The following is a 24,711-nucleotide window of genomic DNA, read 5'->3' as shown; positions in this document are numbered from 1 at the left end:
CCTTTTCCTTTCAGTAAAGGAAGAGAAGACCCACCAGGCAGAAGAGACAGGGAGAGGACACTGTGGTGTCCTGGGGCTGCCAGCACAAAGTTCCACAAGCTGGAGGGCTCAGAACAACAGAAATGTCTTCTCTCACCGTTCGGAGAGAAATAACAAGATTGTTGGGAATTGTGAGCCAGGCACGGCGGAGGAAAACCAATTGATAAATATCGTCATCTCACGAGGGTCTTTGCAGATGATCAAGTGAAGATGAATCACCAGAGCGGGCTGTCATCCAAGATGACCGTGTCCTTGTAATACCCCTGTGTACTGGGGATTAGGATTTCATCAGGAGGCCAGAAATCCAAATCAAGGTATAGGCCAGGTTCATTTCTGTTTGGAGTCTGCGCGGGCAAATCTACTTCCTGCGTCTCTCCGGGCTCCTGGGGTTTGCCAGCAAATCTTCCGTGTTCCTCGGCCTGTAGAAGCATTGCCCCGTCTCTGCCTCCATCTCTACTAGGCTGTGTGTGTGTGAGTCCAGACTTCACAAGGACACAGTCATGTTGGATTAGAGCCCATCTGGTGATTCATCTTGACTTGATCATCTGCAAGGACCCTTGTGAGATGATGATATTTATATGTTGGTTTTCCTCCGCCGTGCCTGGCTCACAATCCCCATCACCCTGGTGATTTCCTCAGTGACGGAAACGATGAGCGTATCTTTTGTCACAGTATTTGACCTTTCTTCCTTGGTTCCTGAAGCAGTGTGGAAACAGCTTCAGAGCAATAAAGGGGAAAGACAGTCCTGTGTTACCATGTTGGCGCCTTGGAAGCAGGCTTCAGGTGTAGCTTCTCTCTCTCTCTTTCTGACCTTCTTTCTGCTTCCCTCCTTTCACCTGCTCCTTTTTCTTCCCAAGGCAGGTCATAGAAAATGAAAATATAGGCCAGGCGCGGTGGCTCATGCCTGTAATCCCAGCACTTTGGGAGGCCAAGGCGGGCAGATCAAGAGATCAGGAAATCGAGACCATCCTGGCTTAACATGGTGAAACCCCGTCTCTACTAAAAAATACAAGGAAAAAATTAGCCGGGCATGATGGTGGGCGTCTGTAGTCCCAGCTACTCAGGAGGCTGAGGCAGGAGAATGGCGTGAACCCGGGAGGCGGAGCTTACAGTGAGCCGAGATCGCGCCACTGCGCTTCAGCCTGGGCGACAGAGCAATACTCAGTCTCAAAAAAAAAAAAAAGAAAAATACTTGAATCTTCCACCACCTTTCCATCTTGGAGCTGGCCACGGAGAAATTCTCTGAACTGCCTTGTCTGACTGAGGGTCACGAGACCCCCATTTCAGAAGGAGTCCCGCCCCCTGCCCAGGAGGAAGGAATGCTGTACAGACAGGCCTTGCGGGGCTCCACCACTCTGACTGATGGTGTTGTATCATACTGTTTTTGTCCAATCACACTTCAACATGGTTGTCCAGCTTCTGTCGTGCTTAGCCAATGAAGGCTCCATAAAAACCCAAAACAGCGGCTGGGCACAGTGGCTCACATCTATAATTCCAGCAGTTTGGGAGGCCAAGGTGGGTGGATCGCAGGAGTTCAAGGAGTTAGCCTGGCCCACGTGGTGAAACCCGTCACTACTAAAAATACAAAAATTAGCCAGGTGTGGTGGTGCACGTCTGTAACCCCAGCTACTTGGGAGGCTGAGGCAGGAGAATTGCTTGAACCCACGAGGTGGAGGTTGCAGTCAGCCGAGATCACGCCACTGCACTCTAGCCTGGTCAACAGAGCGAGACTCGGTCTCAAAAAGAGAAAAAAAAAAAAAAAGGACAGAGTTGGAGAAGCTTCCAAATAGCTAAACACATGGAGGTTCCTGAGGGTGGTGCACCGAGGGAGGGCAAGGAAGCTCGATGCCCCTCCTCCATCCCTGCCCTGCAAGTCTTTTCCTCTGGTGTTCATCAGAAGACTTTGTAACACTTTGTAATCATCCAGGAAACGTCAGTGTTGCCGTGAGTTCTGTGAGCCACTCCAGCTAATCAAACCTGAGGCACGTGAGAACCCCAGTCAGAAGCACAGGCAGAACAACCTGGGGCTTGTGATTGGCATCAGAAGTGGGGGCAGGTGGCTGGATACAATGGCTCGGGCCTGAGAGCCCAACACTTTGGGAGGCTGAGGCCGGAGAATCACCTGAGGCTAAGAATTTGAGACCAGTCTGAGCAATATGGCAAGACCCCCTCAGTACGAAATAAAACATTAGCTGGGTGTGATGGCACGTGCCTGTGGTCCCAGCTACTCAGGAGGCTGAGGTAGGAGGATCACTTGAGCCCAGGAGGTCAAGGTTGCAGTGAGCCATGATCATGCCACTGTACTTCTAGCCCGGGCAACAGAACCAGACCCTGCCTCAAAAAAAATAAATAAAATTTTTAAAAAATGGGTGACAGTCTTGTGGGACTGAGCCCTCACCCTGTGGGATCTTGTGCTGTCTGCAGATGGACAGTGCTGGAATTGAACTGGACTGGGGGACACCCAGCTGGCGCCGCTGCAGAACTGAGCTCCGACTTGCTGGCGGGGAGAAATCCCCAGCCTGTTCATCACGGGAGTCCTCTGTGTTGACTCTTGTGGTGTGAGAGAAGAGGAAAGGCAGTTTGATTTTTCCATACAACCCTATCTCCAAATAATGTCCTGGTCACAGTACTGGGGATTAGGATTTCAGCATCTTTTGGGGGTGCTATGCATTGGATATTTGACTCCCCCAAACCCCATACTGAAATTCAGTCCTGTGTTGGAGGGAGGGCCTGGCTGGGGGTGTGTGGGTCCTGGGGAGGCTCCCTCATGGATGGTTTTGTGCCATCCTCATAGTAATGAGTGTTTTCGCTCTGTTAGCTCCCTTGAGAGCTGGTCATCCCCCTCTTTTCTTGCTTCCTCTCTTGCCCTGTAATCTCTGCATGTGGCTCCACCAGTTCTTCTGCCAGGAGGAGAAGCAGCCTGCGGCCCTCACCAGTGCAGATGCTGTGCCATGCTGCTTGTGTAGCCTGCAGAGCCGTGGGCGAGGAAACCTCCTTTTTTTTTTATTAATTACCAGCTTCGGCCGGGCCCAGTGGCTCATGCCTGTAATCCCAGCACTTTGAGAGTCCAAGGCCGGCAGTTCACCTGAGGTCAGGAGTTTGAGGCTAGACTGGCCAACATGGTGAAACCCTGTCTCTACTAAAACTGGTGGGTGTCATGATACATGCCTGTAATCCCAGCTACTCGGGAGGCTGAGGCAGAATTGCCTGAACCCAGCAGGCGGAGGTTGCAGTGAGCCGAGATCACAGCCATTGCACTCCAACCTGGGCGACAGAGCAAGACTCCATCTCAAAAAAAAAATAAAAATAGGCCAGTCATGGTGGCTCATGCCTGTAATCCCAACACTTTGGGAGGCTGAGGAGGGCAGATCATCTGAGGTCAGGAGTTCAAGACCAGCCTGGCCAACATGGTGAAAGCCTGCTTCTACTAAAAATACAAAAATTAGCCGGGCGTGGTGGCAGGTGCCTATAATCCCAGCTACGGGGGAGTCTGAGGCAGGAGAATCGCTTGAACCTGGGAGGCAGAGGTTGCAGTGAGCCGAGATCATGCCATTGCACTCCAGCCTGGAGGACAAGAGTGAGACTTTGTCTCTAAATAAATAAATGATAAAAATAAAAAAGTACCAGCTCCAGACGTTCCTTCATAGCAATGTAAATGGACTAAGATGGGGGCAGTGCACAAGTCAACCCATGACTGTGGCAAGCCTGCCTATGTGGCCTGAGAACCTGGGTGAGGAGAATGGGGGTGATGGAAAGGACGGCCCTCCAGCACCCAGATCAGGAGTCAGCACTTGATCTTGTGCAAGGAAGGAGGTGGCCATTGAGAGAGTTGACCCAGTGTGGAGGATGGAGCAAGGAAACCCCAGAGCCAGAGACCAGTTTGACAAAAGGGGTGCTGAGGCTACACACCCAGGCAGCGCCACAGGGAAGGAGGAGGATAGAGAGAAATGAACATTTGGAGTTGGGTGCCCCAAGACCTGGAGAATGACTGGATTCTGCGTTAGGGAAGTGAAAGGTGGAAGATCTCACAGGGTTCTTACTCATGTGGCCTGCCTTGGATGTCACTAACCAGCAGGGAAGACACAGAAACATTGAGCATGTGGTTAGTTTTTTGTTTGTTTGTTTGTTTGTTTGTTTGTTTGAGATGGAGTTTTGCTCTTGTCACCCAGGCTGGAGTGCAATGGCAGGATCTCAGCTCACTGCAACCTCTGCCTCCTGGGTTCAAGCGATTCTCCTGCCTCAGCCTCCTGAGTAGCTGGGATTACAGGTGCCCACCACCACACCCAGCTAATTTTTGTATTTTTAGTGGAGACAGGGTTTCACCATGTTGGCCAGACTGGTCTCAAACTCCTGACCTCAGGTGATCCACCTGCCTCAGCCTCCCAAAGTGCTGGGATTATACGTGTGAGCCACTGCTCCCGGCTGAGAATGTGGTTGTTGACAGCTCAGTGGGATTGTGACACAGCAGGGCTGAGCACAGAGCCGGGTGCTCTCTGGATCCTGGGGTGAGACTGTCATCTAGGGCAGGGGTCTCTGGCCTCTTTGAGAATCTGGTGCATGGGACAGACCCTCTAGTCTGGAGAAGCACAAACAATGCCACAAACAATGCCACGTGTGATATGTGACATGCAACATCATTCTGAAACAATAGCCTGCTTCGGAAGGCCCCCTGACACCCCCACTGCCCTTGGCACCCCACGAACCCCCAGTGAAGAGCCACTAACCAGGAGAGAGAGAGGGGAGAAGAAACACCAACTGGGAGAGAAAATGGACAAGAGCCATCCTCATGGGGGATGTGAATGGGCAAAAGCCAAGGTCCAGTGAAGACACAGAGATGCATCTGTGGGGGGGTCTGGTGAGTGCCCAGGAAATAATGGATTTTTGAAGCTTTCATCAGTGGTTCCAACTTGCCAGTGAACACAAAGAATTTACAATTTTCATTTGGTTATTGCTCATTTGAACATGGCAGAGACAGTTTGAATGTGCAATTACAGCGTGAAAGAACAGTGGCCCCATGTTTCAAGCAGAACTAGTGACGACCAAGTGGTGCTTAGTTGTAAAGAGGAATTGGCCTGGGCTTTGCACTGCCGGAGGGTTCCTGGCATTTTATAGACCTAATTTGTATACAGATGGAATCCTATGTTAAATGCAAGCGGGGTACTCACTACTAAGAAATCCCATGTAAATAGTGCCTTCTTGGTAAAGTTTATCATTGTTCCCTTCCCCGGGTGAGTGATGCCTTTCACATTCTCAGACCAAAAGCACTGCATTCATTAACTCAATTTTCCTTGCACCTCTTTGTCTAGAGACTAAGATGATTTATTTTTTATTGAACACTATGAAAAACTAATTTATGGTTAGGGTGGATTACCTTCACATCTCAAACGGGGAAGTTGGCCAGGTGTGGTGGCTCACGCCTGTAATCCCAGCACTTTGGGAGGCTGAGGTGGGCGGATCACCAGAGGTCAGGAGTTTGAGACCAGCCTGGCCAACATGGAGAAACCCCATCTCTACTAAAAATACAAAATTAGCTGGACATGGCGGTGCACACCTGTAATCCCAGCAACTTGAGAGGCTGAGGCAAGAGAATCACTTGAACCCAGGAGGCAGAGGTTGTGGTGAGCTAAGACCCCCCAGCCTGGGCAATAAGAGTGAAACTCCATCTCAAAAAAAAAAAAAAAGAAACAAACAAACAAATTAAATGGGGACGTAAAAACAGCCACAGGTCGAATATCCCTAATGAAATGCTTCAAAATCTGAACATTTCGGAGCACTGACATGATGCCAAAAGTGAAAATTCCACACCTGACCTCACGTGACAGGTTACAGTTCAAGCACCAGGCACATAACACACTGCATATTCAGCAGCCCCAGGGAAAGAAAAGACCCTTCCAGCCCCCTTCAGCTGTGATATCTCCTGTACATAAACTTTGTTTCACGCACAAAATTCTTTAAAATGTGTATAAAATTACCTTCAGACTCTGTGTACAGGTGTATATGAAACATAAGCGAATTTCGTGTTTACACTCGGATAGGATGATGGCTTATTGAAGTGGCCTCATTTTTCTGGGGTGATACCCGAGATTCGGTGTCTCACAGCCACAGACAACTAAGACGTGGGCACACCGACAGTGAGGTTTAGAGTGGAAGTTAATAGGTGAAAGAAAGAGAAGAGCTCTCTGCATAGAGAGAGGTCCCGAAAAAATGGGTTGTTGGTTCCATGGTGAAATGTCAGGGGATTTTACAGATTAGTTGAAGAAGGCGGCGTCTGATTTGCGTAGGGCACAAAAGATTGGTTGGACCTTGTGTGCCATTTGTATAAGGCGTGAAAAACTGGTTAGAGCTAGGTGTATTATTTGTGTAGGGTGTCCAAAGTTGACTGTCTGCACCCTAACTTCTTTTTTTTTTTTTTCGAGACAGAGTTTTGCTCTGTCATCCAGGCTGGAGAGCAGTGGTGCGATCACAGCTCACTGTAGCCTTGAACTCCTGGGCTCAGTTGATCTTCCTGCCTCAGCCTCCTGAGTAACTGGGACTGTACAGGTGTGCACCAGCATCACTGGCTAATTTTTCTTATTTTTTGTGGAGATGAGGTCTTACCACGTTGCCTAGGCTGGCCTCAAACTCCTGGCCTCAAACAATCCTCCTGCCTCGGCCTCCCAGAGCACTGGGATTACAGGTGTGAGCCACCGCATCTGGCCATGTATAACTTTTGATTCTTCCAGAACTTAACTACTAATAGCCTACTGTTGGCTGGAAGCCTTACCAATGACAAATGGTCGATGAACACATTATATTCTTATGATACACAGCCAGCTAGAGGAAAGAAAATGTTCCAAGAAAATCATCAGGAAGAGAACATGTATTTTACTCTTCATTAAGGGAAGGTGGATCATCATCAAGGTCTTCATCCTCATCTTCATATTGAGTAGGCTGAGGAGGAGGAGGAAGAGGAGGGGTTGGTCTTAGGGGCAGCGGAGGTGGAAGGGGAGGTAGGAGAGGCAGACGCTAGGTGTAACTTTTTTTGTGTTTTGTTTTGTTTTGAGACGGAGTCTCACTCTGTCACCCAGGCTAGAGTGCAGTGGCGTGATTTTGGCTTGCTGCAACCTCTGCCTCCTGGGCTCAAGCAATTCTCCTGCCTCGGCCTCCTGAGTAACTGGGATTACAGGCATGCACCACCATGCCTGGCTACTTTTTTTTTTTTTTTTTTAGTAGGGACGGGGTTTTGCCATGTTGGTCAGGCTGGTCTCGAACTCCTGACCTCATGTGATCTGTCCACCTCAGCCTCCCAACGTGCTGGGATTACAGGTGTAAGCCACCATGCCTAGCTCGGTGTAACTTTTATTGAAAAAGATTTTCCCAGCACTCTGGGAGGCCGATGTGGGTGGATAGCTTGAGGCCAGCAGCTTAAGACCAACCTGCGCAACATAGCAAGACCTCCATCTCTATTTGAAAAAGAAAAGAAAAGAAAAAGATCCACATGTAAGTGGACTTGCACAATTCCAACCTGTGTTGTTCAAGGGTCGTGTGTTTGGATACTATACACAGAGAAACAACATTTCTGTTTGTTCAAACACACTGGACTCCGGTCCTTCTTTCTGCAGACCCAGATTCTCCATGGCAAGAGTGTGGGTAAGGGAGGTTGACCGAGACCACACAGTGCGGGCCCCAGCAGGCACAGAGTGCGAACCGTATGAGCTCAGGAAATGTTTGCTCCTTGTCCTTAATTAAGATTATACGGAACTGGCCTCTTCAGAAGCCACAGTTCAAAGCAAACCAAATGGTTTTCTTTAATGGGGCAGTTGCGTGTAATCTGATTTTCATAATTATTCTCCAAACGTACAATGTATGCAGAGCCCTGGCACGAGGCGTATGTGGGGAGCATATTAAGAAGCAAAGACGGTATTGGAGAAGGAGCTAAGTTCATATTTCTGCATCTCGTTAAATTCTCTCTTTTTATTAAAAAGCAGCACTTTCCAACCTTGAAGTTAATATTTATGTTTGCTGCTCTGCAAAGCAATTTGGAAAGTAGTTTTAGTGAGATTACCCCAGAGAGAAAGCCAGTTATGTAAATTCCACAGGAGCCAGGTCAGGAAGGAGGAAAGTTTTGGGGGTTTGATCATTGTCTTACCTTCCTCTCACCTTGAAAAGAAATATAACTCAGTCCACAGCCATCGAGCCAGTCCTTGATTGTCATCTGTAGCACATACAAGACAAAAAACCATTATGACAGACACAACAATGTTTTTTTTTTGTTTTGTTTTTGAGACGGAGTCTCACTCTGTTGCCCAGGCTGGAGTGAAGTGGTGCATTCTCGGCTCACTGCAACCTCCACCCTCTGGGTTCAAGCAACTCTCCTCCCTCAGCATTCTGAGTAGCTGAGCTTATAGGCGCCCACCACTATGCCCGGCTAATTTTTGTATTTTTAGTAGAGACGGGGTTTCGCCATGTTGGCCAGGCTGGTCTCAAATTCCTGGCCTCAAATGATCGGCCCGCCTTGGCCTCCCAAACTGCTGGGATCACAGGCGCACGCCTCTGCGCCTGGCCCAGACACAATAATTATTAAAAAAAAAAAAAAAAAAAAAAAAAAAAAAAGTTCTAACCTGCATCTAATAATGATACAGGAGATAGAAAGAAATTATTTAGACAGATAGTGAGGGTAAAAGAGTCCTTGACAAGATCTCTCTTCTAACAAAAAGCAGTCCCCAAAATTATTTTTTTCTAACAAAGAGCAGCCTGAAAAATCAAGCTGCAAACACAGATAAACATGCTAAAAACTTACATGAGTGAATGCCAGCAGCTGTGCCAATAGAAAGGGGCTACCTGGGGCCAGGCACACCCAACATGAAGACTCCATCTTTCCTTTTCTGTTATTATCACATGTACAATAAAGACAAGGACAGGCCGGGCGCGGTGGCACACGCCTGTAATCCCAGCACTTTGGGAGGCCGAGGCGGGCGGATCACGAGGTCAGGAGATCGAGACCATCCTGGCTAACATGGTGAAACCCCGTCTCTACTAAAAATACAAAAAACTAGCCGGGAATGGTGGCGGGCGCCTGTAGTCCCAGCTACTCAGAAGCTGAGGCAGGAGAATGGTGTGAACCCGGGAGGCGGAGCTTGCAGTGAGCCAAGATCGTGCCACTGCACTCCAGCCTGGACAACAGAGTGAGACTCCATCCAAAAAAAGAAAGAAAGAAAAAAAAAGAAAAAGAAGTTATATGTGAAGTTTTGACTATGCAAGGGGTTGGCACCCCTAACCCCTGCGTGGCTCAAGGGTCTGATCTATAGCAACTCTATTAAAATAGAAAATTCAGTATGGTAGCCTGAAAAGCATGAGGAACTTTTACTTGACTCTCGCATGTTGGTAATGTCATAACAACATCAGCACAGGCAAACCAAACAGGCTTAAAAGCAAGGAGGCAGGAAAATGGATAGACCAAGTGGAAGATGCACACAGCGGAATAGAACTGGACCTGGCGCAGTAGCTCACACCTGTAATCCCAGCACTTTGGGAGGCCGAAGCGGGCAGATCACTTGAGGTCAGGAGTTCAAGACCAGCCTGGCCAACATGGCAAAACCCCATCTCTACCAAAAATACAAAAATTAGCTGGGCGTGGTGGTGGACGCCTGTAATCCCAGCTACTTGGGAGGCTGAGGCAGGAGAATCGCTTGAACCTGGGAGGCGGAGGTTGCAGTGAGCCAAGATCATGCCACTGCACTCCAGCCTGGACAACAGAGTGAGACTCCATCCAAAAAAAAAAAAAGAACGATATAATGTACCTCCAAAACATTATGTTGAATGAAAGAGGCCAGACAGATGCAAAAGAGCACAGACTGTATGAATCCACTTATTTGAAGTTGAAGAGCAGGCAACCTCTTCTGTGTTGACAGTGGCTTTGCCGGAGTGGTGAGGGGCACGGAGAATCTCCCCTGCATATGGGTACCAGCAGGCTGGCTGGGTGACGTGCAGCCTGATCTGGTGGTAGTCACACAGTGTGCACAAACGTGAAAAGTCATCAGACTGTGCACTGAAACGTGTGCATTTCCCTCTATTTAAATTAGACCTCAATAAAGTCTTGGGGAAAAGAAAGTCAATATGTGATACTCCTGGATGGGAAATTTGGATTCTTTATGTGTGTGAGTTTCCTTCTGGATAACATGGCAGCACTCTAAGTGCTTAAAGAAGGTCTTAAAAGCTGCAAGTGGCCAGGCGCGGTGGCTCACATGTGTAATCCCAGTGCTTTGGGAGGCCGAGGCAGGCGGATCACCTGAAGTCAGGAGTTTGAGATCAGCCTGGCCAACATGGCGAAAACCTGTATCTACTAAAACTACTAAAAAATTAACCAGATGTGTGGCGCGTGCCTGTAGTATCAGCTACTTGGGAGACTGAAGCACGAGAATCGCCTGAACCCGGGAGGTGGAGGTTGCAGTGAGCTGACATCACGCAACTGCACTCCAGCCTGGGTGACAGAGCAAGACTCCATCTCAAAAAAATTAAAAAAAAAAAATTTTTAAATAAATAAACCTGCAAGCTTTCTTTCAGTTCTCTTTAATAGAATTAAAAAGAAGTTGATATTTCTCAAAATAAATAAATAAATAAAAACCGCCTGTAGCTCTTTGGGAGAGAAAAGGGAGCCTATTCCAGGGAATACTAAAACTGTGAAATGTCTTCTTGTGTTGCTCATTTTCAAACCTCCAAGCAATTTTAGGCAAATTAGAAGTGTGTAGGGAAGTGATGGAAACATTTAATTGACGCACGATGGAGAAAATGCCTTATTTCCCCCAGGTTATACTTTTGAGGCAATCTTACTGCACTTTGGGGTAGGATTTTCAAGCACACTGTAACCATAATATCTGAACTAGCGTTTTGAAACGGTGTTATTTAATCAGTCTGCTAATTTAGTGATCTGGCAAGAGAGTAACCTGCAATGTTCACAGTAAATGCTAAGAGCATGAGGAGATGACCAAACTTGCCTGGAATTTTAAAACTGTGATGGAAACACTTCTGCCCATCCCACATGTGAGCAGAACATGAATCACCGACTGCACTGATCAACGGTCTTTCACTCAAATGATTTTGGAAGCATCAGCAAACTCTGAGACAAGGGAAGTTGGATTTTCATTTATTAGCAACTCCTCCGAGTTCTCTTTTTGCATACCAGGCAAAGTAAACCACATAGGCGCTTTGTTCCCCTAAATATTTTATAGATGAGGAAGGAATAAATAACATGGAACCAAGTTATTGGTTCTAGTCTTCCGTGGGGGAAAACTGGGCAAGTCCCCCAAAGATTATGCCCCCTTTAAAAAAGACTCCCCTCTGACCAGCTATGAGAAAATGGGGGATGAGTAAGCTCCTTGAAACATGCCAGGACCTCTTAGGTGGGTGGGAGAACAAAGACCAGGCCTATTAGACATTCACATCTTAGTCAGAATTTCTTTTGCCATTCATTTGCCATCCAGATATCACCTGCTTGCAAAATGAAAGGTTTCTATTTTCTCCTCCCACCCAATCTGAGAGTAGTGAGGGGATGAGAGCAGTGTTTTGGGTGAAGGAGACAATGACGATGGGGGTAGGGGGGATGGGGGGAACTGAAGTGTAGGGCTTTCCGGGAGGGAGCTTGCCCCAGGATGCTGGAGCTAAGGATATGGCGGCCACAGAACATCATGAGAACATCGCTGTGGCCAGGGAGGACACAGTGGTCTAGGGTAGGGCGGGGTGTGTAAGGGGCTAGACAGACTCTGTCGCAAGGATTTTTTTTTTTTTTTTTTTTTTTTTTTTTTTTGAGACAGCATCTCACTCTGTCGCCCAGGCTGGAGTGCAGTGGTGCGATCTTGGCTCACTACAACCTCTGCCTCCCAGGTTCAAGCACCAGCAGGGCTGCAGTTTTCTTGCCTCAGCCTCCCGAGTACCTGGGATTACAGGCATGCACCACCATGCCTGGCTAGCTTTTGTATTTTTATTAGATACAGGGTTTCACCATGTTGGCCAGGCTGGTCTCAAACTCCTGACCTCAAGTGATCCACCTGCCTCAGCCTCCCAAAGTGCTGGGATTACAGGTGTGAGCCACCACGCCCGGCTACAAGGACTCAATTTTGCTATTGTAGCTTGAAAGCAACCACGGATGATGTGTAAGCAGGTCAGGTACATGTGGCACCCACCTTCATCCCAGTACTTAGGGAGGCTGAAGCAGGAAGATCACTCAAGCCCTGGAGTTCGAGAACAACCTGGGCAACACAGCAAGACTCCATCTCTATGAAAAATATTTTTAAAAAATCAGTCGCAGGCATGATGCCTAATTCCAATACAACTTTTTTTTTTTTTTTTTTTTTTTTTAGAACACAGAAATGTGACACATAATTTTCATGTCATAAAACTTCTTGATATTTTTGGTCCCAAACATTTAAAATGTAAACTCATCCTTCACTCGCAGGCCACACAAAAGCAGACGCTAGGCAGATTTGGGAGCAGAGAGCAGCCAAAATTCAATTTCACTTACTGCACGTTTTTACTTGAAAGTCCTAAGAGTGGTGATGCTGATGGTACCATTAAAAACCAATGTTTGAAAACAACAGTGATTCAGAATCTGTTGTTCTGAACTCGAAGGGAGCTTCATTAGAAATACATCAGCACGCCGGGCATGGTGGCTCACGCTTGTAATCCCAGCACTTTGGGAGGCCGAGGCGGGAGGATCACAAGGTCAGGAGATCGAGACCATCCTGGCTAACATGGTGAAACCTCATCTCTACTAAAAATACAACAAAATTAGCCTGCTTGCAAAATGAAAGGTTTCTGTTTTCTCCTCCCACCCAATCTGAGAGTAGTGAGGGGATGAGAGCAGTGTTTTGGGTGAAGGAGACAATGACGATGGGGGTAGGGGGGATGGGGGGAACTGAAGTGTAGGGCTTTCCGGGAGGGAGCTTGCCCCAGGATGCTGGAGCTAAGGATATGGCGGCCACAGAACATCATGAGAACACCTGTAGTCCCAGCTACTCGGGAGGCTGAAGCAGGAGAATGGTGTGAACCCGGGAGGCGGAGCTTGCAGTGAGCTGAGATCGTGCCCCTGCACTCCAGCCTGGGCGACAGAGCGAGACTCAGTCTAAAAAAATAAAAAAATAAAAAAAAAAAAGAAATACATCAGCACAGTACTTCTAAAAGTGGGTCAGTAGCAACTCCACTTCTCATCACTCATTCCATGAAAGTTTCTGCACAATTATACAAAGGTATGAGCACACTGCAGGACTGCTTGTCATACGGGGGAATGGGGACCATCTAAATGTGCCTGTTTGATTAGACAAATTATAGGAGAGTGCAGCCCCACCATGGAACATTATGAGACACCCTGGCAAGGGAAAGGGCAGAGTGATCTTAGTGGGACGTGGTGCCATTCATCCCATGGTGTTAAGTAGAAAAGCAACTTGTGCTTTCTCCTTTGCACACTCAGGGATTCACTCATTCCACAAATACTTACTGGATGCCAGTTTATGCATTAGGTGTGATTCCAGGCCATGGGGTGCACTCATGAACAAGATGAACAAGACCTCCTCTGTGGAGCTTACATTCTAATGTCAAGGGCATTACATTTGCAATTTTAAAGATTCATATGGGAATGGGTGCGGTGGCTCATACCTGTAATCCCAGCACGTTGGGAGGCTGAGGCGGGTGGATCACAAGGTCAGAAGTTCAAGATCAGCCTGGCCAAAATGGTGAAACTTTGTCTCTACTAAAAATACAAAAAATTAGCCTGTCGTGGAGGTGGGCGCCTATAATCCCAGCTACTCGGGAGGCTGAGGCAGAGAACTGCTTGAACCCAGGAGGCGGAGGTTGCAGTGAGCTGAGATCACACCGCTGCACTCCAGCCTGGGCGACAGAGCAAGACTCCACCTCAAAAAAAAAAAAAAAGATTCACACGCACACATATGTTATGTATGCATATATGAGCATATATATGTGTATATACAGGTTTTTACATATGTAATGTTCATTATATATGTAAGAGGGTTTTTAAAGGGTTAAATAATAGTTTATATATTAACAAGAGAGTTTATATAATAGGTTTTAAAACCCATTTTATATATATAAACATATTACATATATCATGTATATATTGCATACATATGTGTGTATATATAGGTTTTTACATATACATATATAAAGCTTTACAGCTAACTGCCACTTTACCTTAATACTTTGTCAATAGGGAATTGCTGATTTGAACTCTGTCTTTGTATCTGTCAGTACAAAAAAATAACCAGTTGATGTTATTTAGAGCAAACAGAACTGATTTCAAAACTGATTAGAATACATTTTGATTGAGAAAATGAATACTCAGACAGGCACTATCATCAGTTAAAAGCTCAGTCTGACATAAAAGGGATAGAAATGTTCATTACTTGGGTGTGGAGAGGTGGGGTTTTCCTTTTGATTCAGCTCAAGGAAATCAGTGCAAATCAGCCTTAGGTACCCTGCCTCCAGAACCCATTCTCCTGCCTCAGCATCATTGCACTCCAGCCTGGGTGGCAGAGCAAGACCTTGTCTCTGAAAAAAATTAAAGAAAAAAAAGAGAAAAACATGTAACAGGAACTACAGTATGCTATCATTTGTGTAAAAAGAAAAAAAAGAAAATAGCCGGGCATGGTACCCTGCACGTGTAATCTCAGCACTTTGGGAGTTCAAGACAGTAGGATTGCTTGAGCCCAGGAGTTTGAGAACAGCCTAGGCAATATAGCAACACCCCTGTCTGAAGAAGAACGAAAAGAAAGAGAGAAGAACGAAAGAAAAGAAGAAAAGAGAAGAAGAAAGGAAAGGAAAGAAAAAGAAAGGAAAGAAAGGAACGCAAGAAAGAAAGACGAAAGAAAGAAGAAAGAAAGAAAGAAGAACAGAAAGAAAGAAAGAAGAAAGAAAGGAGGAGGAGGGAGGGAGGGAGGGAGGGAGGAGGAGGCAAGGGCGGAGGGAGGGAGGGAGGGAGGACGAGGAAGGAAGGAAAGAAAGAAAGAAAGAGGAAAAGAAAAGAAAGAAAAGAAAGAAAAGAAAAGAAAAGAATTAGCTGGGCCTGGTGGCACACACCTATAGTCCCAGTTACTTGGGAGGCTGAGGCAGGAGGATGGCTTAAGTCCAAAAGGTTGAAGCTGCAGTGAGCTGTGATTGCACCACTGCACTCCAGCCTGGGCTACAGAGTGAAACCCTGTCTCAAAAATAAATAAATAAAACTATAAAATAAAAAGGTTTTTTTAATCATTGATTTTTAAAGAGCTGTTGTATTTTTCCCACCTTTATTGCAAAATAAAGATTTTCTGTTTTCAAGGCCCATAAGAAGGTTGGCCAGGAGTCTGTTGAGTACACAGCACCGTCCCTGAGAACCTTTTAAATCAATCATCCATTTTTAGAATCTTTTTAGAACAATGGCTCCTAATTCTCCTTAAAATGTACTTCAGGTACATTAACCCTATTACCTCTTCTGGCTTAGCCCAGAACACAAAAGCAGTGCATGCTCACAAAGGGGACGTTGTGTTGCGGGACAATCAAAGACTGGAGAGACCGAAAAGGTTCAGGAGAGCTTATTAAATTAAGGTAATCACCAGCTCAGCCGGACATACGTCCAGAAAGTTTGAGCCCCGAACAAAGGGCTTTTTCTACTTTTAAACATCTTAAGACAGGAACTACGTGAGGCGGGAAGCGAGTTACAGAAGCAAGAAACAAAGACAGCATTACAACATTTCTTATATCTTGAGAGACACATGTCTTGCAACCTAGACTTATCGGTCTTGTGACCCTGCAGCCATGCTAGGGAGGTAAGCAGGAACTCGCTGGGCCTGTAATAAACCTTGAGGAATGTGGAGTTGGGGAGTATAGATAAGGTCCACTGTCCACAGAGAGAAGACAGGCTGTTAATATTCTCTTTTAACTTGAGTGTAAGGTGGGGGGGGTGGTCACACTTTGCAGTAACTTTAAGAGGATTTTAAAATTTCTATTACTACTACTGTTAGGTTATAGTTGATTTTATTAATTCCTTCTCCAGTTGCAGGGAGCCCAAAAGGGTCCTCACTGACTTCATGCGCCACCTGGAGCGCCTGCTCCCGCCCCAGCACCTCTGCTGGCAGGGGGTACCCAGACTCCCTTTTCTGTGCCCATGGCTCTGCTACTTCGTGTCTGCTGTGATGTCTTTGGCAAACATCTAGTTTGATTGTTTTTTTCTTACTCAAGCTCAGAAAAGGTGGAACTTATTTTCTCTGACCAGAGAATGACATGTAGACGGATACACCCCCCTCCATCCTGTTCTAGAGGCTTCCACCCCAAGAGTGGGGAAGGGCCAGCACCTGGCAAAGTTCTCCAAACAGAACCAGGGGCTCCCTGGAGAAGGGGAGTGGCCAGCCCTGCAGAAGCCAGGCCCAGCAGTGGCAACTACAGGTCATTTGGAATGACTGCAGGGAAGGGGACTTCGGGGACAAGGAATGGACAGACGCAAGAGGCTGCGGGGCCTCTGGGGCTAAAGAGGAGGGCAAACCTGACTGCAGTTGCCAGAAGAGCCACCCGTACAACACCCTGCACCTGGCCCAGCGTCCATGCTGGAGGAACCAATAAGCAAACAAAGGAAGTGAGAATCCAAAGCCGGCTCCGACTCCTAAGCACAGGCTCTTTCCACCCCAAGACAGGGTTTCCTGCTCCCCACCCCCGGAAGAGTGGTTTTCAGACAGACAGGAAAGGCCAGGACCCCTGGCTGGGAGTGTGGGAATGGAAAGAAAGGGTCAGATTCCAGGGAGTCCAGTCCTGGCGTGGCTGCCGCAGCTCGTTGTAACAGGACTTAACCTCTCTGGGTTAAGGTTTGGTGATGAATCCTACTTAGCCTTGACCAGATACAGAACATCCCAGGAAATTCCATCGCACTTGATTTCTGCAGTTCCTCCCAATGAGGGTAGCATGTCACCTTTCATCCCCAAGGCCGCACCACAGTCTCTTTATGATGTATCTGCAGCAGTAGCTCTGCCTGCTCAGTATTTCAGGGAAATTACGTTTAGATGAGCAGTAATTTCTGGCTATGATAATAAGATCAAAGCAGTTGTATTTGGGTCTCTGACTCAATACGGGAAGGTCACCTTCTATTTCACAGTGACGGATGGATCCAGGCTGGCTATTATCTCAACCCTGCGAAGTCAGAATATTTTAATTGACCGGCACATCTCTCTAGTGACAAATGTAGGGAATGCTTCATCCATTAGAAACTGATTGATTGAAAAGCACGGGGGAAGTACGGGGAAGAAAGGCTGTAATTTTCACAGTTGGTCAAACTTCACAGCATGTCCTTGCTTTTCAAAAATGATGACTATTTTTCTAACATGATAATGCTGAATCTCCTTTTGCATGAAAGTTTGTTGCTCTTAAAAGTTATCTAATGATTTGGCAAAGGAATCCAGTAATTTACTTGTCAGGAAGACGCCACGTATAAAGCTACGACTCCGGCACCGAGACAAGTGTGTCCGTGATTACCATTGGCCCCACTTTCAGGCAAAGCATTGTTCATTCTTGAAAACAGGCCAGCTGGTGTGACCCCAGGAAGGCACGACTAAGATGGCCTCCCACTGGTTCACTACTCAAACTGAAATCTGTATGTGTTAATGTAAAAACGGGCTTCACGTTTAATGCAGAATTTAATGCCAGTCCTTGCTCTTTACAGCGTTCTCCTGTGTACAACCACACAGGAAAGATATGCATTTCTCCCTCCTACTAGAACCCACCAGGATGGGCAGGTTCTTACCCAACCCACGGAGCGCAGAGACCAGGCACCCACCTCTGCCCCTCCACCAACACCCACTGCCCCCTCCTGCCACTTCTGAGTTCCTACCATGTGCCAGGCACTTCGCTTTTGTTTCTCTCGATACTGATAGGCTCGACTACCCCATTTCACAAAGGATCTGTGGCAGAGAGGTGAAGGAGGGTGCTTAAGTCCCAGCTTAGTCCTTATGGATATTCTCACAATTACTCTCTTGCAAATCACAGAATACTACCTGGGGAGGACCCCGAAAGCTGAGAAAATTAGCTTTGGATAATTAAAGATCAGTGGTTCCCGAAGTGTGGTCCAACGGCCCCCTGGAAATCCTGAGACTCCTCCAGGGAGTCCATCAGGCTAAAACTATATTTATAATAATGCAAAGACGTTACTTAGTTACTTGGTTCACTGGGTTGACATTTGCACTCACGATGCAAAAGCAGCTGTGGGTGAAAGTGCCTGCACCCTGGCAGAGAATGGCAGAGGCAACAAACCCCTATGGTCATTGTATTCTTCACCACGGCGCTTGGGGAGGGACACACAAATGCCAGTTTCACTCATGAATGAAGCAGCAAAATGCTCCATGTCATTACATCTCAGCCCTTTTACCCTGTGTTCAAACGTCCTAAGCAGAGAGCACTTCTGCTGCTCACAGGGGCTCGTATGTCTCAAGGAAAGCCCTCGGGGGCTGGGTCCAGGCCTGAATTGCCGCTGTGTTCATGGAACATTGTTTTTGCCTGGAAGAGCGACTAACAAACAATGGTGATTCAGACGTGCGCATCTGGTAGACACTTCCTTGGAAATGGATGGAGTGAGCTTCAAGGAAGACAATTGAGTGTTTGCTGCCAATGGTAAAATGCAGGCTTCAAGGGAAAACTGAAATTTTTGGAAACTTGGATCCACCATCATTAGCTTGGCAGCTTCCCAATACAAAGTCCGTAACTTCTTTTTTTTTTTTTTTGAGATGGAGTCTCGCCCTGTCGCCCAGGCTGGAGTGCAGGGACGCGATCTGGGCTCACTGCAAGCTCCACCTCCCGGGTTCACGCCATTCTCCTGCCTCAGCCTCCCGAGTAGCTGGGACTACAGGCGCCCGCCACCACGCCTGGCTAATTTTTTGTATTTTTAGTAGAGATGGGGTTTCACTGCGTTAGTCAGGATGGTCTCGATTTTCTGACGTCGTGATTCGCCAGCCTCAGCCTCCCAAAGTGCTGTGATTACAGGCGTGAGCCACCGCGCCCGGCCAGAGTCCCTAACTTCTAATGGTCCCACTTCCGATGTATTGACTTTACAGCAGTGTGAAATGGTGGCAATTTCTACATCATGTACAATATTCAACAAACTGCACAAGATCTTCAATACTTTCTTATAAAATAAGCTTTGTTTTAGATGATTTTTCCCAACTGTAGGCTAATGTAAGTGTTCTGAGCATGTTCCAGGGAGGCTGGGCTAAGCCATGATGTCCAGTAAGTAGATGTACTTAATGCATTTTCAGTTTACAAAATTTTTGAATTACAACGGGTTTATCACATGTAAGTCAAGGAGCATCTGTACTTAGATTTTCCTGATCCAATGGGTGCTGATATTAATGAATGTGATCTTTTATTTTGCATAATGAAGACATGTTGACATCTGGAAGATTTGCATAATTCAGGGAACCAGTATTTTGCAAATGACTAGAGTATGATGTTACAAAAGCATGCCTGGGTAAACAATCCAATCACAGGGCTGGGTAGACCAGGACATCTTAATGGAACAGAGTGTGAGAAAGCCATAGACGAGGTTTCGGACTCCACACTGCAACTAACCTTTCAAAACCGTTCATTAGTTGAGTTTTGGTGAAGTATCAAAGAATGTTCACAGTTATCTGAAAAGGCTACTAAATACTCTCTTTTCCAAACACATATCTATGTGAAGACAGATTTTCTTTATATGCGTCAATCAAACAACTTCAAATGCAATAAACTGAACGCAGAAGCACATGCAAGAATCCCTCTGGTTTTGCAGGTAGATATTAAAAGACCCGCAAAATTGCCAATCAATCCCATTTCTCTCGCTCAATTTTTTTTATTGGGGAAATACGTTTTTCGTAAGATGGTATTTAAGTTAGCATGTGATGAGTCTGGTTTTTGTTTGTTTCTTTTTTGAGACAGAGTTTTACTCTTGTTCCCCAGGTTGGAGTGCAATGGCACGATTTCAGCTCACTGCAACTTCCGCCTCCTGGATTCAAGCGATTCTCTTGCCTCAGCCTCCTGAGTAGCTGGGATTACAGCCGTACACCACCACACCCAGCTAATTTTTTGTATTTTTAGTAGAGATGGGGTTTCACCATGTTGGCCAGGCTGGTCTCAAACTCCTGACCTCAGGTGATCCGCCTACCCTGGCTTCCCAAAGTGATAAAATTATAGGCATGAGCCATAGCGCCAAGCCGAGCCTGTTTATTTTTAAATAAAGTTTAAATTTCTCAGCTTTAATTTCTAATATGGTGAGGATTCATACCACCTTTATAAACAAAAGTTCCTTGGGGGTCCCTCAATATTTTTGACAGTGCTAAGAGTTCTGGGACCAGCTAGTTTGAGAACTGCTGTTATACATATGCATCTGATGAGTCAGTAAAAACATTAAAAAGGAGGCAAAGGAATTATATATATGATATAATCATATAGATGATATATTATGTATTGTATAATATACTATATATAATATATTACATACTGTATATAGTATATTATTAGTATATTAATATAGTATTAATATTAGTATATTAATATACTAATAATATACTATATTATATATTAGTATATTAATATATTATACTATATATACTATAGTATACATAGTATGTTATACTATATAGCATATTAATATCGTGTATATAATATACTTAGCATATTAATATATAGTGTATATAATATACTATATAGTATATTATATAATATAGTATATATTATATAATACACATTATATTATATAATATACATAGTATGTTAATATATATACATAGTATATATAATATAGTACATAATATATACATAGTATATAATATACTGTATACTATATAATATACTATATTATATATAATACATGTTATATGTTATATATAATATAGATATATAATATAGATATTATATCTATTAACAATACTATATATTATATTATATATTATATTTTTTGTGTGTTTTTTTTTTGAGATGGAGTCTCGCTCTGTTGCCCAGGCTGGAGTGCAGTGGTGTGATCTCGGCTCACTGCAAGCTCTGCCTCCTGGGTTCACGCCATTCTCCTGCCTCAGCCTCCCGAGTAGCTGGGACTACAGGTGCCTACCACCATGCCCAGCTAATTTTTTGTATTTTTAGTAGAAATGGGGTTTCATCATGTTAGCCAGGATGGTCTCGATCTCCTGACCTTGTGATCTGCCCACCTCAGCCTCCCAAAGTGCTGGTTTTACAGGTGTGAGCCACTGCACCCAGCCAGGAATTATTTATATGTAGTTTTTATTACTGAGTTTTGAATGTTGGGTGCTGAAGACAAGTTTTAAAAAGCCATCCCTATCCCAGCACTTTGGGAGGCCGAGGTGGGAGGATCACCTGAGGTCAGGAGTTTGAGACAGCCTAACCAACATGGAAAAACCCAGTCTCTACTAAAAAAAATACAAAATTAGCTGGGCATGGTGATGCATGCCTGTAATCCCAGCTACTTGGGAGGCTGAAGCAGGAGAATCACTTAAACCTGGGAGGCAGAGGTTGCGGTGAACTGAGATTGTGCTATTACACTCCAGCCTAGGCAATAAGAGTGAATCTCCGTCTCAAAAAAAAACAAAAAAAAAGCCATCGTTGTGAAGGTCATGGGCTATCTTCATATTTGTAAATGGGCATTGATGGCTCAAGAGAAAATTTCAGAGGCCAGCATCATAACTGGTTTCAAAACATGCCACATCTGAAACCACTCAGGCAGAAGAGACGATGCCTGCTCTCTGAATAACTGCTGAGGACTCTTAATTAAAAGTGGCTCTAGGCTGGGCACCGTGGCACACGCCTGTAATCCCAGCACTTTGGGAGGCTGAGGCAAGTGGATCACTTGAGGTCAGGAGTTCAAGACCAGCCTGGTCAACATGGTGAAACCCCGTCTCTACTAAAAATACAAAAATTAGCCTGGCATGGTGGTGCCTGCCTGTAATCCCAGCTACTGGGGAGGCTGAGGCAGGAGAATCACTTAAATCCAGGAGGTGGAGGTTGCAGTGAGACAAGATCGAGCCACTGCACTCCAGCCTGAGCGACAGAGTGAGACTCTGTCTCAAAAATAAAAAAGCAGTTCTAATGATGACAACCTGAAAATCCAAGTGAACAATTAGGATGCAATAAAAATGGCATAAACCAACCTTTCCAAAATCATATCATTTTATACAGCTGCTATTAAACATGTGATGCTTAATAAATAAGACATTAGTCTATTCCATCCATATTTCTAAAGGTTGTTTATTCAGGTTGGCCACTCTCCTCCACCTAGCTTTTCTTCACTGGGACCACAGGGGACTGTGCTTCATATTCACAGTGGCCCAGGATTTGAACCCACATGAGAACTTGCTCAAGGTCATATGGCTGGTCAACCACAGAGCTGGGATTCACCTCCAGTTTGAATCACCACCAAGGAGTCATTGTTCTTACATGTCCCCAGACAGGCAAAACAACCAATCTGTGGTGTTAGAAATCATCTAGCCTTTACTTCGGGGGTAGAAAACCCTAGAAAGCTCATGAGTGCCATCCACTAAGCGTGGAATCTATTGCTAAATACACGCAAATCTTCTCCTTTGATAGAAGAAAAACCTGAGGAAAGTAGTGACTGGATTTGGTAAATAGCCCCAACAGGGCAAGAGCCAGGGCCCCTGACCCAGGGCTCACTGCTAGTCCCTACCTTCTTTCTTTCTTTTCTTTTTTTTTTTTTTTTTGAGACAGGGTCTCCCTCTGTCGCCCCGGATGGAGTGCAGTGGTGCAATCATGGCTCACTGCAGCCTTAATCTCCTGGGCTCAAGTGATCCTCCCACCTAAGTCTCCTGAGTAGCTGGGACCACAGGTGCACACCACCATGCCCAGTTGTTCTTTTTTTTTTTTTTTCTGTAGAGATGGGGTTTCACTACGTTGTGCAGAGTAGTCTCAAATTCCTGGGCTCAAGCAACAGTCCTCCCTCCTCAGCCTCCCAAAGTGCTAGGATTACAGGCATGAACCACCGCACCCAGCCCTCATCCACTTCCTGACAGTTCTTCCCCCAAAACTTACCTCGTCCTTGAACACATTCAGGTGTTTCCACTCCTGATCTGTCTGAACCAGGGAGAAGTGAACCAGCCAGAGATGCCAGGAGTGCCTGGGAGCATAGGCCCCAGCTGCAGGGATGCCCACGTCTCAGCTCCAGCCTCCTGCTGCAGGTAGGAATTGAACATTTTTTGTTTGTCGGATCCAGTTTCTCAAGAAGTCTCAGTTTGGACTTCTGAGCACAACCTGATTTTAACAATACTTGTTTTACTTAAATCACAGCTCACCAGTTTTTGTTCTCTGGACTAAGGAATCCCCTTTTCTCTCCTCTTTGGTGATCTTTAAACATATGGTACATTTGTGCACATCTAACTGTCCCAGAGGTAAATTTATCTGGTCTTTAAAAAGGGAGAATTCAGAAATTAAAGTGAGTTCTTAGCCTAAGGAGCTGCAGGAGACGGGGAGGACATGAAAGTGTAGGCCTTTGCGGGAGTCACCCTCCGTGAAAATGTGGCCTGATGGCAGATCCTCATCAGGTGACTGTCCTTTGTCCTAGTAACGATGGCATTTGGCAGGATAGTCTGCTCCCTGACTGGGTCATAAGACTTGTAAACAGCAGCCAGGTACACAAGAGCCTTGTGGCACAGTGTGACAGGCCACACCACTAATTAAACCGTTTGTAAAAGGTCATAGTGTGTGTACCGAGAGCACCACAAATTCATGATAACAGAGGAGTGATCCATCACAGCTGTTCTTCCAGAAGCATCGTGAAGATTAAGTTCACTAAAATCAATCTCTTTGTTACAAATGGAAGACCACCGAGCCAGCAGACTTCCAGCACGGACCCAGCAGCGTTCTCCAGCGGAAGAAGCCAGCTGGTTTCATGGCCCGTCCCTTGCCGAGTAGAGCAAGAGGTTAATTAAACAAATACCCAGCTCTCTTCCAGTCCAGAGCATTGAGGTATTTAGCGAAGAAACAGTAACATTAAGATGCAAAGAATCACCGAGCCAAGGGAGGATTTCATGGGGGATTTTGTGAGGCTTTCCATCTCTCTTTGCTCTCTGAGCTCTCTAAAACAGCAGCTTTGAAATTTCTTCCCACAATGAACGTGTCTTACTTTTCGTCTTTCATGGAAAGCACTTTCTGAAGTGCCTTTGGCTTCACACTCTAGTCTGCCCACTTACCACCCTCTGAGGATGAACAGAACCTGCATTTTCACCCAGGACCTCCCCTGTTTTCACTTCACCTGTGGAGGAGCAGCCCACGGAGTCCACCTGCAAATTAAACACGCTGCAGCCGCACAGGAGACAGCTGGCCCTGGTGAGCTTTAATTAAGGAGCTGGCTGCAGCAACCTGGGGTACCCCGGACTTGCTTGATTAAACAGGTACCTTTTCACCGGCGACCCTTGCACTGGGTTCTCCACCGACGTAGTAGATGATTTCTTGAAGATCATAGTGCTGAGTCTGTATTATTCAGATTTCACTGGTCTAAGTTGATGGTCTGAACATGACAGTGTTGAAACATGGGTTTCTGATTTTGTCAAAGGCATAAACGTGAAACTGTAAAGAATAAATCATTTAAGGGGAAAAAAGTATATTTTCCCAAGTTCCTATTACGTTTCTTTTCTTTTTTTTTTTTTTGAGACAGAGTCTCGCTCTGTTTCCCAGCTT

General features: G+C 45.8%; 1 long non-coding RNA gene across 1 annotated transcript; it reads right to left on the bottom strand.

Annotated features, from left to right (window-relative positions):
• Positions 1–6,888: 6,888 nt before the first annotated feature.
• Positions 6,889–23,496, bottom strand: LOC115892864. Its single transcript, XR_004052762.1, has 4 exons — positions 23,328–23,496; positions 23,068–23,207; positions 8,168–8,233; positions 6,889–6,969 (listed from the first exon to the last, which is right to left on the bottom strand). It is a non-coding gene; the product is annotated as an uncharacterized LOC115892864 (long non-coding RNA).
• Positions 23,497–24,711: the final 1,215 nt, after the last annotated feature.

The sequence above is a fragment of the Rhinopithecus roxellana genome, chromosome 13, assembly GCF_007565055.1.
Source record: "Rhinopithecus roxellana isolate Shanxi Qingling chromosome 13, ASM756505v1, whole genome shotgun sequence".
NCBI classification, from domain to species: Eukaryota; Metazoa; Chordata; class Mammalia; order Primates; family Cercopithecidae; genus Rhinopithecus; species Rhinopithecus roxellana.
The sequence above is the reverse complement of the archived record's forward strand: the minus strand, read 5'-3'. Positions and strand labels throughout refer to the sequence as shown.